General features: G+C 42.4%; 2 protein-coding genes across 8 annotated transcripts in view; one reads left to right on the top strand and one right to left on the bottom strand.

Moving 5' to 3' along the window:
• The window catches only part of PSME3IP1 (proteasome activator subunit 3 interacting protein 1), a 34,631-nt gene extending 23,729 nt beyond the window's left edge, over positions 1-10,902 (bottom strand). The window contains exon 1 of one of the 5 annotated variants that reach the window (XM_037516388.2): positions 10,830-10,902. The gene's annotated coding sequence lies outside the window, so the exon portion shown is untranslated. The other 4 variants (XM_037516390.2, XM_037516386.2, XM_037516387.2 and 1 more) reach the window with 4 other exon arrangements.
• A 162-nt stretch (positions 10,903-11,064) lies between these two features.
• RSPRY1 (ring finger and SPRY domain containing 1) overlaps positions 11,065-17,066 on the top strand; it is a 44,592-nt gene continuing 38,590 nt past the window's right edge. Inside the window, exon 1 of one of the 3 annotated variants that reach the window (XM_037516385.2) lies at positions 11,065-11,177. The gene's annotated coding sequence lies outside the window, so the exon portion shown is untranslated. Of the gene's footprint in view, positions 11,536-17,066 lie in introns of all 3 variants that reach the window. The other 2 variants (XM_037516384.1, XM_037516383.2) reach the window with 2 other exon arrangements.

Raw genomic sequence — 17,066 nt, 5'->3', positions numbered from 1 at the left:
AAAAGAAGGGCATGTCAAGTTCGGTTTTCTTCTCACATCACATTCCAGTGCTGAGAATGTTCATGCAACATTTTATTCAACAAAGACAGAAATGGAAACTGAGAAAATATATCCAAACCTTCAGAACAGTCTCAGCCTAAATCCTACTGCTGCTGAGGTTTAGTTCAATGTTATAAAAGAGAATTTTGAAATTTACTCGAAAGAAAACTAAGTCAACTGACAGAAGGTGTTGAACTGACAGAAAGTGTTGCTCACACCTAAAACCCACAACCTGACGCTTCTGATTTAGCAGCACTCAGTGCTAAATCTCCAGTCTTACACTAGCTCTCCAGCCAGAGGCCTATTCCAGAAACATCATCATTCAGTCTCTGTGACCATGCCAAAAATTCCTCAAGTTCTACAAAAAGACTGCTTGTGAAACAAGAGCCAACATTTCTTGAATGGCCCAGGGAGAAAAAAACATCAACTATGGAGGACTCTAATGGATAGGAGTAGCTGGAATTTCTATTTCCCTCTTTCTTATCCTCTATTAGTTGGTAGCTCTCCCTTCTCACCCTTTATTAGCTGTCTGCTTTCTTCCCCTGGTATTTCCTGGTAAATAATTCAGAGTGGGATGGGTCCTTACAGCCCACCCACTTTGATTCTCCATCCAGCTCCTGAATCCATTACATACACAGATTTCCACCCAAGCCTCATTTACAAACTCCAACACAGACAGTGACATTCCTGCCTAGGCACCACCTCCCTCTCAGAGCAGATCTGAATGGTAGGATAGTTCTTCCTTAACTAAATTGAAACCTGTCTTTTCTTTTTTTAAAGATTTATTTTTATTTATTTATGCATATAAGAACTGGGGTATAGGCCAGAGGTGTTGGGAGGGCAGGGGGTAGGAGGGGAAGGGGGGTGTATGTGAGAGGGTTCATCAGAGATAGAGTGGGGAGCAGAACAAGTGGGTCTACTGAGATACACTGTGAGGGGAGCAGCAGGTGAGCAGAAGAGGTCTGCTGTACCATGTGGGTTAGCTCCCTGGCGGGGGATCAAAATCCTATCACAGTGGCTGGTGAGTTTGATGGCTGAGACTTTAACCCCTGACCCACCAGGGAGACCCCTGAAACCTGCCTTCTTGTAAATTCCACACACAGGTTTAATTCACGGAAACTACAGAAAAGGAGCCAAATCCCTTTTATAATATGACAATGCTTCAATTGTTTGAAGACAACTCCCATATTCCTCCCAGTTGTTGCTTTTCTGAGCCAAACAGCTGTAGTTCCTTTCATGTGAATAAAGAATAATGGTGTCACAAAGCAGTGAATTTACCAGGCTGCTTATGATTTAAACCAGGGCAATAAATATTGGGGTATGACAATGCCACTGGTGTTCCATTGAATGCATCTTTTCATTGTCACTATATATTTTTTTTTAAAGATTTATTTATTTATTTATACAAGCACTGGGTACAGTCAGAAGCGCGGGAGGGTGAGAGAATTCACCAGAGCCAGAGGGGAGCAGAACAAGCAGACTGACGAAGTACACTGCTGAGGGGAGCAGTGGGCAGCAGGAGAGGTCTGCGCGCCATGGGGAACCTCACCAGGCGGCCGGGGATGGAACCAGCGCTGCAGAGGCCGCGGCAGCTTCGCAGCCCAGCGCTCAACCGCTGCGCCACCAGGGGAGGCCCATGTCACTATACATTTTAAGAAATGACAATGATATATATTAGTAAGGGGGGAGGGGGAGAGAAACTGCCAATAGGCCAAAATAAAACCTAGGATCTTACATGTTTCCACCTAAATAAAAACTCAGTGACTTAGGGTTTATTCTTATAACTGAAAGCAAAGAAGCCAAAATCCTTTCATTTTCAAGACCTCTCAAGTTTTAGAAAAAGAACCTATTATCATTAAGCTTCAACAAACAAAATTAAACAAAGTCCCTGAAACTCAAGGGACAAACCTCCCAGGATGCATATAAATAGGGCCTGAATTTGAAATAGAAACTCTAGAGAAAAAAGAATCTTCCCAACATTTATTAACCATTTTTGGGAAAATATACAAATTCATGGGATTCCAAAAAGTTCTTACTCCCACATCTTTTTCTACTAAATGTCAGAATTCAACTTCTACCCATAGAGTTTAATCTGTGCAACTATTCATCTTTCACACACAGGGACAAAACCAGGAATCACAGCTGGTTGATGAAAATGAAATGAAAGCAGAAGCACATTTTAAAAAGGAAATTTAAAGACAATGGGTTCAGAATTTCATAGAGAAACTCTACTTGCCAGCTCGCCACAGTTTGGTTTCCTGAAAACAGACAGTCAAAATTAATGAACACTTATAAAAGTCTGCTCTCTTTAAAGTTAATTTTCTAATCTTGACTTTCCTTGGGTTGCAAAATAAATGAAGTCAAATGACCACACCTAGTTATAATGAACCTCTTGTGTTTAAGAGCTAAGACTAAAACATAGACTGCCTTCTCAGTCTCTTTCTTCAATTTGCTCTTCTTCTGTAGGTCCTCATTTCCTGGCAACAACTGTTGCTAGCTTCCTTGTCTTCATCAGCCCTCTGGCTAATGAATTGGGTCATCTTTCTATGTGAAGCAAAGGCAAAGAGAGAAAATGTTCATAAACACGAGAATTCTAGGTAATATTCAGAATATTCCTAGTTCAGAAATGTTCAGATCTTTTCAGGATTCAAAAACTTACTATCACTAAACACTGCAAGAAGAGAGCTAGGGCCTCCCTGGTGGCCTAGGGGTTAAGTCTTAGCACTATCACTGCTGAGTTCAGCCTGAGTTCGATCCCAGGCCAGGGAGCTGACCCACATGGCACAGCAGACCTCTCCTGTCTTGCCGGCTGCTCCCCATAGCAGTGTATTTCAGCAGATTTGTCTGTTCTGCTCCCCATTCTGTCTCTGGTGGATCCTCTCAGCCCCCCCCTTACCTCTGGACAACACCCCAGTTCTTCTACACAAACAACAAAACAAACAAAAACAGGTAGTCACAAACAAAAATTTACTGAAAAAAAGAAAAAGTGAGCTAAATTCAGATACCTTTGCCAAGAATCACCATGAATTCCATATGTAACAAGTGCCTTCTGTTGCAATCTCCTTACCAAGATTGAGAACAGGTAATGATCAAGAGGACAGACTCTGAAATCAGAAGACTTTGGCTGGAAACCTGTTTCTGCCACTTCTAACCTGTATGACCCTAGACAAGTCAGTTAACTCCTCTGAGCCCTGATTTCCTCATCCACAGACTGCTCTCACCAAGAGGGATTAAAATAATACCACACACCACAAAGTTTTAGTGGATAAACAACTATCGTAAAGCCCTTAGCATAGTGTCTGGTGCATGCATAAAAATGCTCTGAAAAGTTTGCCATTACTACAAAGCACTATGCTACGCTCTGGACAGGTTAGAAGAAATACTGTCTACACCCAAGAAGTGGGGGAGAAATAAGTCAGTGACATAAACAACCAAGACAAGACACAGGAAGTGGGAAGGGATCACATCAAACAGGGAAACTAGGAAAAACCTACTTGTACAGATAATTGGGTAATTCTCTTTTCCTTTTAGTATGGTTCTTCTCTATTTTCCTGTTTTACTTTAATAATTTGATTTAAATAAACTCAACATTCTGCTGAATGCAAAACCCCATGCCTAGCACCATGGCAAAATCTATAAGAGCACATAAAGGAAACGAACTCTTGCACTAGTTAATACCAGGTAATAGCACATGCAGTGAATTACCAATGCAAGTAGGACAGAAAGAGGAATGTGTGAAGGGCACAAGCAAGGATCAGTCGTTTTCTGGACACATACCTAGACTCCTTTTTCCTCATTCCCTTACCCAGGCACCAAGTTTTGTTGTTTCTACCTCTACTTAGCACCTTTTAATCCATCTGCTCTTTTTTTTTTTTTTTTTTTTTTTTTTAAGATTTCTTTCCTATCTGCTCTCTTCTATTCTGGGCCTCATCTTGTGTGGACTACTGCAAAGGCATTCCATTAATTTCCCTGTTTCTACTCTAGCTCCTGCTAAAACCATTTTATAACTCTACCACTTATCTATTGGGTTTTACCATTTATGACTGTTTCAACAGCTCTTTAAAACCACAAAGTGCTTATCAGCAGTGTCAGGCATCTATTAGGTATAGAATAAATACTTTCTGAATAAACCAACCATGAAGGATTTGAAGAATTTAAGCAGAGAGCAGTGCTCTCACATGAATATGCCTGGGTACTGTACAATGTAATTTATAGAGGATAGCAGACATCAATCAAGTATTTGCTGGAGCTCCTATGTCCCATAAGGAACTCTCTTCAAACACCACACAATTTGTGCAGTGGGAAGCACAGAACCAAACATTTGATCAATTTACTATATTATTGATAGTCTTCAAGAACAGCTCACTACTTTCCTTTAATTTCAACTGACTAGAAAATTACTCCTATTCTTAGTAATAAGTATTTCCCACACAAAGCATTTTTTTTCTTTTTTTAAACATTTATTTATTTACGCATACAAGAGCTGGGGTGTAGGCCAGAGGTGTAGGGGGCGGTGAGAGGATTCACCAGAGACAGAGTGGGGAACAGAACAGGTGGATCTACTGAAATACACTGCTGAGGGGAGCAGTGGGCCAGACAGGTGAGGTCTTCTGCGCCATGTAGGTCACCTCCCTGGCTGGGGATAGAAGTCATATCGAGAGGCTCCAGATAGCTTCATACTGCTGATTCTTAACCCCTTGTGCCACTGAGAGACCCCAAAGAATTTTCCTTTAACGAAATCACTATTATTGTTTAAAATGCAATAGGGAGGTGATAAGTACCTTGAATTTATTTACAGTGAGGCTGTCCGGAGCCTTTGCAGTGCGAGTTCAATCCCCGGCTGGCCAGGGAGCAACCCACATGGTGTGGCAGACCCCACCTGTGTAGCCTGCTGCTCCCCTCAGCAGTGTATTTCGGTACATCTGCCTGTTCTGCTCCCCGTTCTCTCTGGTAAATCTTCTCACCCCCCCCCACAACTCTGGCCTGTACCCCACTTCATTAAAAAATAATAATAATAGAAGTGGATAAAATAATCCAGAAATTGAGTTGGGTTTATTTCTAGTTCCAAATGCCTAGCTAAATTTTCAAAAGTCCCCCTTATTTTCCCCTTTGTTTAATAGAATAATTAAAACTAAAAACAAACAAACAAAAGTTCAAGGGTCTGGGAATCTAACTATGAAGTTTCACATAGGGATTAAGAGGATTTAATTGGAACTGATTACTATGGCCTTCTGTGTTTAGTTTTTGAAGGAAAAAAATGCTATCAATTTTCCTTTATTCACATTATTTTTTTTAGGTGATGCAAGTTTAATCAAATTAAACTTTACATTATTTTTTAAAGGATTATTTAAATTCTTCAAATAGAGTATTCATGGAAAACCAAAACCATACTGACTCTGTCTCTGGTGAATCCTCCCACCTCTCCGCACCTATGACCTACACCCCAGCTCTTGTATGCATAAATAAATAAAACAAATCTTTCAAAACAAACAAACAAAAAAAAACCATACTGAAATAACTTTGTCCAAACCCAGAAGTTTCAAACTGATGCAAAGAAAATCATTTTCAAATTCCCTTAACAGTCAAGAAAACAAAGTTCTTACATTTCAGGGCAAATTAACCATTAAACACATTAGGGTATTTAATTTCCAGGTTGGCAGTGCCAAATGGGCTTAGTCTTACACTACATGCTATACAAGTTGTAAGGTGCAAAACTTATTTTGCTGCTTCCAAAACAATTGCTGACTTGAAAAATCATTCCATTTAGCTCCAGGTCCTGATACAAGTTAATGAGATCTGGCTCCTTTGGAAATGGATTTTGTTAGGGTAGACAATGAAGTGTTGACAGTGTTACGGTGTTACCAGTGTTAACTGCAAAGGCACTTCTAACATTAGATAGACAGCACCATAAAAATATAGCAGGGAGGGCCTCCCTGGTGGCGCAAGGGGTTAAGATGCCACCTATGAAGCTGTCCACAGCCACTGCAACAAGAGCTCGATACCCTGCCAGGGAGCTGCCCACATGGCGCAGCAGACCTCTCCTGACTCACCCGCTGCTCCCCTCAGCAGTGTATTTCAGTTAATCTGCCTGTTCTGTTCCCTACTCCGTCTCTGGTGAGTCCTCTCACCCCCCACACCTCTGGCCTGTATGCCAGTTCTTGTATGCATAAATAAATAAATCCAAATATATATACATATGTATATCAGGGATATGATGTTCTAAGGCTTCTCTTTGGAGAGTGAAAAAAATAAACCAACTTTATTTACTTTCCTTTGGTCAGTAAACAATCTAAGTACCCCCTCTTCCAACATTTTTTACCTCAATATTAAAGTCACAAGGGATTTCAAAATGCAGGACAACAACCATGAAGAATTTGCCATCTGGCAAACTAACCATATTCCAAATAAAGATTTCTTTCTGGCAAGAAGGGACTCCTCCCAAGCTAGAGCAATTTAGATCAAGCTGACTTTCCCTGTGTTATAAAACTTCAAAGAATGATAATTACTAGCAGAGAATTCTCTGTTTGCATTTACTACTAGACAAATGATCCTCAGTCTTCTAACATGGAAGCTTATTTAACAAACGGACTAAAAAAATCTAAAAAAATATGATACAGCATAAGCAATTTAATTCATAGTTAAAATGTTTAATTATAAAGGGCAATTTGTAATGACCTGGTTGTCTTGGCATCTTAAAAACACAATAAAAAGTTAAACATAAATATATATTTATGTTTACAAAGCTTAAGAACAGTATCATCACTAGAAGAAAAAAGAGAACCACTTAAATATAGGTTTCCTTAGCTGTTTTTCAGTTCCCCAGTTCACATGTATCTCTCAGAATATAAACTCTTTGCTTGTTAGGTCAGCTTCTAATATTAGTTGGTTTTTCCCACATTGTCACTCCTGAATGCAAACCAACCACAGCAGGTCCTCGGATAACATCATTCTTTCCATGTCAATTCACTGTAACAATGATGAGAAAAAAGAACATGGACAGATGATGAACAAAAGACCATCCAAAGACCTGTTTCATTTCTATGTCCTTTTACTTAAAGGTACAGCTTCCAAGAACCTATCAGGACTGAAGACATGATGTTAAGTGAGAACTTACTGTATTTCATCTGGAGCTCAAAGGAAGAAAAATAGTATCTATATCAAAGCTGGAAGAAAATCTAGCCAAGCTGGAATTTCACTGTACTATTGTACCTGCATTCAACAGGGTGCCTCCCTAAGAGGTTTCTGAAGGTAGGTTTGATCATACACTATTTTTCCATTTGGGCTGCCTTTGAAACCTAACCCACACTAAATCATACCCCACTCCCACCCCCAGGCTTCATGTAACTCCTGAAAACAAACTTTAAAAAAAAAAAAAAAAGGTATTCAGTTATATTTTTGAAGTCAATCTTTACAGAGGACATATTATGTGTAAGACACAGTGCCAGGTACTAAACTGGCACTCGACTTTTAACATGGGAGGAACCTGCTTTCAGTAAAAGAGATAAGGTTGGCACATAAACACATAGGAGAATGTAAGGATGCCATAAAAGAACAGAAGCTAAGCACTAAGGAGTTCAGAAAACAGACTAGAAAAGAGCATAGGTGTTATGTTTTAGGTACATAAATAAAAATATTCTCCAGCTCAATAGTGCCTGAAATCACTAATCATTCCCCAAAATCAAAATGAAAGTGGGTTTTCATTTTCAGAAATACTAGGTTAGGTAATTGAGACCAACCCTCTATAATTCTATGATTTAAAAAAAAAAGCCAGCAAGAAATTAAAAAATAATTCCTAGATAGAAAAGCTAATAAGATAGTGAAGAATTTTACCAAAACCCAAGAAAAGGTGATAACCAGAAATTAAGCACAATATTCAAGCTGGTTTTCATCCTGAAAGCCGCTGTTTTGGTGCTCTTGTGAGGCACAAAGTTAAACCCCAGAGCCAACAAAGGGTATGTGTTATCAGAGCCACCTCCATCTCATTCTTAATCTGGTACCCCCAAGAACTACATCTGAGGTAAAGGTGAACTTGGCAGAAAAACAGCAGGAAAAGTGGGCAACAGCAACTGACCCAAAGGGAATTCAAATATCAGACCCGTTATTTCTGGAAGTGAAAACCCCCTTTCATGTTGATGTCTGTAAAATTAACTCCTTTAATTTTATAATATATATATTATAAAACAAATATGCTTAGCATTTACATTTATTTAAAGGAATTTAAAAAAGCCTCAAAAATAATAGCAGAAAATAAGAAACTGTAAAATAGTGGCATAGCACAGCTGAAACAGACCGACCGACCTTCAGGAACTAAAATATATAATAACTAAATTTAAGATTTTTTTTTTTTAAAGATTCATTTATTTATTTATACAAGCACTGGGTACAGTCAGAAGCGCAGGAGGGTGAGAGAATTCACCAGAGCCAGAGCGGGGAGCAGAGCAGGCAGAAGGACCGAAGCACACTGCTGAGGGGAGCAGCGGGCGGCAGGAGAGGTCTTCGCGCCATGCGGGACCCTCCTCCGGTGGCCGGGGAGCAACCGGGGATCGAACCGGCGCTGCAGAGGCCGCGGGCAGCCTCGCAACCCAGCGCTCAACCACTGCGCCACCGGGGAGGCCCTAAATTTAAGATTTTTGATGGATGAGTTTAGTGGCAGACTAAAAGTAACTTGAGAGAATTACATGAAGAAGTTATCCAGAATGTTATATGGAAAAATAAAAAGAGAGTAAGAGGCATAGAGAATTGAAATAGTCTATGTTAAATGTGTAAAGAAGGAAGACAGGCAATAGGACAAAACAATACATGAATATAAAATGGCTGAAAATTTTAAAGACCTAATAAAAGACAAAGCCACAAATTCAAGGCCTTATAAACACCAAACATATAGAACAAAAATGAATCTGTAGTTGGATACACAGTAGTAAAAATGCAAAAAGACAAAGAACAATCTTTAAAACACAGCCTATAGTGAAACAGATGACATGTCATGAAGATGAAACCTGATCAAATAGTGATCAACAGCAATTGGGGCCTCCCTGGTGGCGCAAGGGGAAGCAGACCTCTCCTGTCTAGCCATTGCTCCCCTCAACAGAGTATTTCAATCAGTCTGCCTGTTCTGTTCCCCACTCTGTTTCTGGTGAGTCCTCTCACCACCACCACCCCCATACACACACACACACACACAGTGTCTCTGGCCTGTGCCCCAGCTCTTGTATGCATAAATAAATAAATATTAAAAAAAAAAATAGCAAGCACATTGAATCACTAATTTAGCTGACCTAAAAGCATAATTACACTGTGGTTGAAACTAAGGCTGACCCATGCTGTTGAATGACTTCATTTACCAGATACATGGTTTTCCTTTTCAGAAGCAGGAGAAATTGAAAGCGGATTAACTTGAATTGAACGTGAACTAGAGCAACTTGATTTTTAGAAGGTTAAAAGCTAACTGCTAATCAGGTGAAAGGTCTTGACACACTTCTTCCTTTCTTACAACCATGAGAAATTGACCCAGGAGGTAAAGACATCAAGACTTCAGTTGACACAGGCAGCCTCTGCCGTCAGACACTTACTAACTGTTGACAGCTTACTGTTAGATTTTAAGGGCTGTCTTGTCTCAGTTCAATTCCTGGTATCAAAAAGGAGTCCACACACTGATTCCTCCCAGGGATTTCAGGAGCAATGCCCCTCAAATCTTTTTATGGGGTTACTGTTAACACATCAATTAACCTAACAAATGAATAAATCAGCAAAGCTTACCTGACAGCTGGCACGCAAGAAATCATAGAGAATTCTGACCACCAGGCCCCCAACTTGGCGTCCTGGGTCTCTCTAGACCTAGTCACACTATCTGGGGGTGGGGGCCGAAAATCTGCGTTTTAAAAGGGTTACAGAAGGTCCTGATTAAGAACCACTAGTTTAAGAACCACTGCTATAAACGAACAGGTCTGTCCTTTTCCCCATGTGGGCAGACACTAACATGAGCCACCAACTCTCAAACGTGCTACTTCAGATCTCGATCTTAAGTTTCCTAACTTCTTCGCAAAACGACCCCGCTGGCTTGTTTTCTATTAGAAGAAAATGCACTCAGCGCGGCAACCGGTACACGGTACATAATATATGTGTTTCCCATCCCACACTTATAATCGTGATTCAACCATTTCCGACCATGCATCCTCACATCTCCCGAGCAGCCTGGAGCCGTTCGGAGCTCTCCGGCACAGAGCCCGCGCCTCACTTGGGCCTGGGTGGCCCCACCTAATAGAAAAGGTGGAGGGGAGTCAGCACAAAGGTAGGGGGTTTCCAGAACAGCTAGAAAGGGTCGGGGAGCCTCCCCCTCACCCCACCCCCAGCCCTCCACGACCCGGAGGCCTTCCCGCGGGCTCCCCCGGTTCCCCGCAGGCTGGGCCCCGCAAGCCCTTTGCCTCAGCAACCCAAACCACGGATGAATGCACAGACTGAGCCCAGCCCTAGCCCTGGCCCTGACCCTCCAGTCAAACGCAGCCCCCTCATATTCTCAACGAAGAATCTGGCGCCCGGGCTTCACCGCCAGGCCAGGGCGCAGGCCGCACTCACCTACCAGAGTGCGGGAGGCCAGACTCCCTCACCGCGGCGGCGCCCACCCCAAACCGCCACCGCAAAGGCCGCTCGCTCTTTAGGAAAAAAAGAAAGAACGAAAACTAAGAAAAGAAATAGCCTTTGCTTTTGTATTTCTTTTGACCCTTCAGGGCTTCCGGTTGCTCACCGCCACAACAAGGTTCCGCCCCTTTCCGGCGGTGTGACCCAATCCGCACCTCGCTTCCTCCCCCGGAGCCCGATGGAAATCCGGTGCCCGGAAGGCTAGTTCGGGAAACTTGATTGGGTCGTTCACACCCCAGCGACGCGATTGGTCAGCTCGCGCCGGGGGGCGGGCTGGGCCATGCGAGCACGTGAGGCCTTTCGGGCCAGATGATTGGCTGTCACGGAGAGGGGTTGCCACCGAGGAAGGGGCGTTTCCTAGGGGACGGAGGGAGGGCCGGGGCGGGACGAAGCGGGGGTGGGCCCAGCGCGTAATGGCAGCGCCGTGGCCTCGCGTCCATCTTTACCGCTCTCTCGGACCTGTCACAAAGGAGTCGCGCCGCCGCCGCCGCCCCCTCCCTCAGGTGCGCCCGGGAGCCGGAGAAAGTCAGTGCCGCAGCCCAGCCGCGCTGCTCCGGGGAGCCCCTGGGGACGCGGAGCGGGGGGAGTCCGCGGGCTGGGGACGCCCGTGAGGGAGGGGACCGGCCGCCCGGGTCTGCGGCTGGGAGACCGGACTGGGGCTGGGGGAGGCTCCGGAAAGGGGGCGGGGAGGAGGAGGCTTTGGGCAGAGCCCGGGACACAGCCGGAGGCTCTCCACCGGGGCCCGCGCTGACGGCGCCTGAAGAGGTTCCTGAAAGAGGGTGTTCCCCCTTTGGGGGGTCTTCGCCGGAGGAGCTTTCTGGGGGTTGCCTTTCTGAGGAGGCCGCGGCTCACAGGGCTCAGGTGAGAAGCGTGTAGCTCCTGGGAGGCTCCTGGTTTAGGGGCGCTCCTTAGGGCGCCCTGGGCGGAAGGAGTAGAAGGGAGGACGCCCTGGGAGGGTTTCCTTTGTGGAGTTTGGGCTTTAGGTGGCAGCGGTGGGAGGCCGACCTCCGCCTGGGTCGAGACTGAAACGCCTTGAGGTCCGGAGATGCCTCCGAGACAGGGGCTAAGAGCTAGCGGATTCTCCTGCTCCCGAGGCCCGTTGTGAAAAATGGGAAAGGGCCTCGGGAAGAGGGAATTGCTGGGCGGTTCTGGGAAGGAGGACTCCCCATCGTGAGGAAGCCTGGGCGGGGACGCGGGAATGGCGAGGGTTTGCCCGTCTCTCTGGAGACCGACCGAGTATCTTTCTTAAACTGCTGCTCCTGGGCTCAGTGCAGGCGAGTTCGGGGAAGCCCAGCATCCCTCCAGCACGCCCTGCCGGCCTCTACCAAGATCAGACTTTTGTCGCTCCCTTCTGCCTCAGTTTCCCTGTGTTTGGCGAGAGACTGTGAGACAGGTCCGCTGAGTCTCTGCAGTTGGGGCTCGTAGCTGTCTGAACGAGCTTGCTCCTCCTGGAAGCAAAGTGTACTTTGAACTTTCAAGGGTTGGAAGTGACTATTGTTGGTTGACTGAGTCCCGCGGTTGTCCAGGCCCTTCACCCACCGTCTGCTTGTCCTGAGACTGTGACTTCACCGCCTTGTGTCTCTTCTGTAAAATAATGCAGTGTGCCCAGCTTCAGGTCGAGAGAATGAAGGAGGCCAAAGAAAAATTCCAGGAACAGATTGCCAAAAGACGGAGGCTGACTTCTGTGAGAGCTTCCACAGAATCTGAGTCCACTCAGAAATGAGATTTTCTAAGAGTAACAAATAAGTAAGACCAGTCTTCAAGTAATAATGCAGTGTATGGATGAAGTTTAGAAACTACTAGCAAAGTAGAGTACTGTGATTCCAGCACCAAATAGTTTGCCAATTGAGGAATAAAACGAAGGCACTTTGTAAAATGAAAAAAGCAATATGTAGATATAAGAATGAAGCATTAACACTGTTGCTGTGGGTACTGAAAGCTTCAATGTTCACAGCTTTTTAGTTCCTATTACCATCTAAACCCATGGTTTCCACCCCTGCATGAATGCGGGTGGAGAGATCTCCAGTTTTTGCTCAGGGAGTTTTAATTTACTTTGAAGTTCTGATGCTGCTGGCAGGAGGTAGAGCTATAATACAATTTTTTCTTTTGGAAGTTTTTCCTTGACAGCTGAAATTTTCCTCCAAGTAAATTGATCTCAATATTGTAAACCACCTCCTCTTTTTCCAGATACATGAATAGTGTGTGTGTGTGTGTGTGTGTGTGTGTGTGTAATGGACTATTTACAGGTAGTGAGTATAATTCCTCTTCCCGTTGTGATTTTGTAATGAGATCTCCTTTTTTCTCTCTATGATCATGCCTTCCTATAGTAGCCCTAAACTATGGATTATGAGGACATTAGCGATTGCATGTGAATTTTTCTTTCACAGTGGTTCTCTCTATTCTTTACCATAGGGAGAGTTTGCGTTTCCTGGGATGACATCTTGCTTTTTAGCTCTATGAGGTTATGAGATGTTTGTATCCATGTTTATTAGTTTTCTTATTCCGCTTAGTGGCATTAGTTAGAGATGGTTTTCCAAATATTGGACAACTTGTGATTTTTGAAGTATTTTAATAAAAAGCTAACTTGCATTTCTTGTTTTTCTAATCTTATATTCAGTGGGTCTTTAAAAAAAAATCACTCGTGATTTTGTAAGCTTTCTGATTTCCCAGGATATATGCTGTCCTGACTGCTGCTTAATGTCTGTGTCCTGCTTTTTGCTCTTTTCACAAACTCTTCGTTATTTCTGTATTCCATGATTATTTTTAAGGTATTGATTATAAGAGGCATCCCAGCATACTCTTATGTGGGCATTTTCTGCTTTGTCAGCAGAATAGCTTTTCACTTAGTAAATTGGCCAAGAATCAAAGGAAAATAAAAACTTAGCATTTTGCATAGTAGTGTGTTATTCTATAGTGAATAGGGAAAAACAGCAATTCTGAAGTACATTTTGGCAAAAGAGTAACAACATAAAATTGTTGTGTATTCCTAAAGTGCATTTACAGCAGTCTGTTTCAATTCATGAGCTTCATTCAGCATATCAGGAATTTCCTATACTTTCCCTAATAATGAAGTAGTTTGTTACAATGAAGTGAGAAGTCACTTTGCATCCTTTAAAATACAAGTCTTTGATATTGTTTGAGAAATTGATTATTAGGAATTCTTGAGGCTGGTGATCATTATTATCCTACTTTAATTGGAAACTTTGTGCTGGGATCCTTGTAAAGTGGGCTTTGATAATCCCAGGATCAAAAAACTGACCAGAACATCATTAGGCACCACAGATGGAGACCACAGTGGAACCAGTAATCTATTTCAAAAGAGGGGTAGTAAACTATCAATTTAGTTTCTCCTCAAGTATTGGGCATTTTCAAGGCCTTTCACCATTGAATTTGGATAGTTTTTCCCCTGGTTTTCAAATAAGGATTTTGAAAAACAGATCAGGAAGCAGTAAATGCCAAAATTTAGGCCACAACCTTCAGGAAGAGACTTCTACAACTGTTAGGAGTGCTAAAGAATGAATATTTTCACTTTGGTATATATGTTCAATGTCATTTTTTTTTTTAATTCTTTTCTTGTCAAACTTTATGATTAGAAAAAAGCGCATATTCATTGTATTTTACTCTCCATTCCAAAGGGAATGCTTGCTTTTTAAATACGTAAAAAGGCATAGTTAGATGCATGTTTGCATGTGTAGAGAACTTGATATGTAAAGACTAAATGAAGTAGAGTTATCTTACAAATAGCGTGAGCTTGTAGAGAGTATTTTCCTCTCCCCTTTTCTGGGTTTTTGGAAACTACAGACACATTTGAGATAGCAAAGATTTGATGTACTCATTAAGTTTGTTAAGGAGTGAACCCTGCATGTAGCTTTCTTATTGCTTGAAATCAGTTCCCAGGCATAATTTTATGGGTCCTATACACATCAAACAAGAGGTTTGAAGCATTATCTTGCTCTCAGGTTTATTATTACCACATGGTTCAGTGTTAGTTTCTTACCTCTTCTACCTCCCGAGGAATGAAGTTTCCTCTCCTGTGCTCTTGAATGCAGTGATTCTCAAAGTATGACTCCTACCCTGCCCCTCCTTGTGGGAAGCACAGCTCTGTTTTTCATTTCTTAGTGTTCCATAGTGGGTCATACTTACACATGCCCAAGGGCTACTTACTAATAACCTACCAAGTAAATGATTAGGAATTACTAAGACATGGCATTCATAAACCAAATCTAGCACAATATTAGAGTTTACTATTCTCTCTGATACCTTTTTCTCCCAGAAAGTCTGTCATGGGAAACATGGCACCAATTCCAAGCTTCTCACATGTCATATGCTGAGTGGCAAACCCTGCAGTATTCAGAAGGGTGCTAACTGAGACATATCATCAACACTGTCTCAAATGAGTCTCGGTTTTCCATTGTGCTTCCTCTTAGATTTTGAGCTTGTTTTGTTTGGTTTGGTTTTTCTCCCATAAAAATGACTGTTTGCTTCATCTTTTGTTTTTTCCCTGCTTATAATGCTTTTTTTGTTGATTTTTTTCCCCCCTTCACCAAACCACCCATGTCCACTCCCCATATGCCTCCCTCCTGCTACCTCTGCCCCCTCCCCTGTTCCCTCTGGTAACCATTATCTTCCTTTTGCCCAGTTCAAATTCTTGTTCCTTCTATTGTTTGTGTGTAATTGTTTTCTGGGTATTTATATTCCACAGATGAGTGAAACCATCTGAAATCTTTTACTTTTTGACTGATTTTACTCAGCATAATCACCTTAAGTCTCTTCATCTTTTTTTTTTAAGATTTATTTATTTATGCATATAAGAACTGGTGTACAGGCCAGAGATTCAGGGAGTGAGAAGATTCGCCAGAGACAGAGTGGGGAGCAGAACAGGCAGACTGACTGAAATACACTGCTGAGGGGAGCAGCGGGCGAGTCAGGAGAGGTCTGCTGCGCCATGTGGGTAACTCCCTGGCCGAGGATCAAACTCATGCTGCAGTGGCTGCAGATAGCTCCATAGGTTGCGTCTTAACCCCTTGTGCCACCAGAGAGGCCCAAGTCTCTTCATCTTTATCATTTTAATTTACTGACAATATTTTGGCCTATAATTTAAGACATGAGTGTGCTGCAATGCAAATATAAAGCCTCCATTCCCCACTGCTAGTACATGTGCTTGCGTGCGTGCACACACACACCCTCCTATGCCCCCTAAAAACTTGATCTTGCAGAGATGCTTGAATGTTAACAGATCCTTTTCCAGAGGAGAAATGGTAGCATGAGAGGTCTTTTCCTAGTGGACCTGATGCTTTATCCATAGGCTTCTATGACGTGTGCTATTATGAGGGCACTCTATTGTCTGTCGGAATCCTTCTTCCCTTTGCCATGTCCCTTTGGATATGTTAGGGACCTTATTACATCTTAGTGCCTGGCACATAAACATTGAATTCATGTTTATTGAATGATTATGTCTTCATTTTTCAAACAGTAAAAATTTTGGAAACATCTGCTTTTGCAGATTTCAGAGTAAGTTCACTTAAAATATTTATTGAAAACCTGTTAGATTGTAATATGTATCCAACTTACTGTGCAATTGAGTGTTTTCAGACACCATTTTAAATAGATCTCATTAATAGGGAAGTGTGGCTTTTCATGCTATTTACACATTTTGTTTGCTTTTCTTAATAAGCAAGAGTTTTTTCTAAAATAGAAAAATCCTTTTTCTTCGGATTTGCGGATAATATTTGTGTTTGAATAACACATCTATATGATTTCCTGTTATTTCGTCTCCTAAAGGGAAAAAAACCCATATAGTCTGGAGTATTACATTTGTTTTTCTCTTTGTACCGCAGCCATCATTAACACTTACCTCAGTTTTTCCTTAGTATTTCCTTTTTGGGCACAAGGCAAATTTTTCAATGTTTGAGACCAGACAGGGATCATTTACTTCTCCTTTTTCACTATTACTTGCTTCTAGAAATTCCTTACTCTATCCCAAGCCCAAATTTTTTTTTTTTCTCATTTTGGAATTTACTCATTTGGGAAAAGGGTGTATCCTTTTTTCCTTTATACTGTTTTAAATCAGGCCTGTATTCTGTTCTGCCATAAGCCTTACTTGACCACAGGTACTACTGCTACTAAGTTTAAAAGTTCTCAACATCCTAAGGGAAGTTTTTCCCAGATACTACTCCTCTAGTAGTTCCCTTTCTTAAAACAACCTCAGTGGATAAGAGGTATCAGAGCCATGCCATGCTTTTCCCAGAGGACTTGAAGACTGCAATCCAGGAAATAATAGTACCTGTGTGACTTAAATCTCAAGAGACCAGTGCTACAGCAGCTAGATAGTATAGACACCCAGGTGACATGTCAGAGCTGCCTTTCAGAGCTGCCTTTCCTTTTGGGGAAAA

This window comes from Talpa occidentalis, unplaced genomic scaffold, assembly GCF_014898055.3.
Source record: "Talpa occidentalis isolate TD23 unplaced genomic scaffold, MPIMG_talOcc4v2.1 talOcc4.17, whole genome shotgun sequence".
Taxonomy (NCBI): Eukaryota; Metazoa; Chordata; class Mammalia; order Eulipotyphla; family Talpidae; genus Talpa; species Talpa occidentalis.
The sequence above is the reverse complement of the archived record's forward strand: the minus strand, read 5'-3'. Positions and strand labels throughout refer to the sequence as shown.